Genomic DNA, 783 nt, shown 5'->3' with positions numbered 1-783 from the left:
CCATTCAATACGGCGCCGCTACCCCCACTCGAACGAAATTTACCCCCCCTTTCGCGCTTCCTTTCCCATTGGAGATCTTCACCAGCAGTGGCTCAAGCGCCATTTTTCTCTCTCTCCACACTACTCTAGTCAAGGAATCGTCCATCAAAACACGATAATTCACCAATCTACGAAAAAAGAGGGAAAAACATCTTTGGAAAACATTTTCGCGGGACTCGAACACCTTTGCTTGTCGCATTGATCCCATTGTCTAGGGTCCGAGCAGATGCGAGACTTGAAAGCCCAACGATTCAGTCCCGTGTGCTGTGGGTCAGTGGGAAAATTTTTCCCACTTCGTATAGAATACTTCTAATAAAATTTTCTTCAAACTGCATGTGTACAAAGGTTTACTCTCTTTTTGACCTCAAATTTTCAAACGTCTGAATATTCAATTTCATTGTAAAATTTTGTTATAAAACCATGCTTCTGTTTATTAAAAAACCCAGCATTTCCCGTACGTGGAATGATTTTCAAAAATAAATGTTGAATTCGATAAAATATAGGTATTTCATAAGCCGCCGAAGGTGTGATAGGAAATCAATAATAAAAGCGGTGAAAATCGTCTGATTGGAAAAAATAAAATTTTTTTTAACAATTACCAGTTTATTTTAATTAATTATTGCATAATAACCTTCGTATGATCTCGAATATATTTTCACATTTTCTGCCTATTACGGGCGAATTGAAGTGTTTATATAGACCCAAATATATAATTGAAATAAATCTAATGAATTCTTAAATGAA

This window comes from Venturia canescens, chromosome 4 (assembly GCF_019457755.1).
Source record: "Venturia canescens isolate UGA chromosome 4, ASM1945775v1, whole genome shotgun sequence".
Lineage (NCBI taxonomy): Eukaryota > Metazoa > Arthropoda > Insecta > Hymenoptera > Ichneumonidae > Venturia > Venturia canescens.
The sequence above is the reverse complement of the archived record's forward strand: the minus strand, read 5'-3'. Positions refer to the sequence as shown.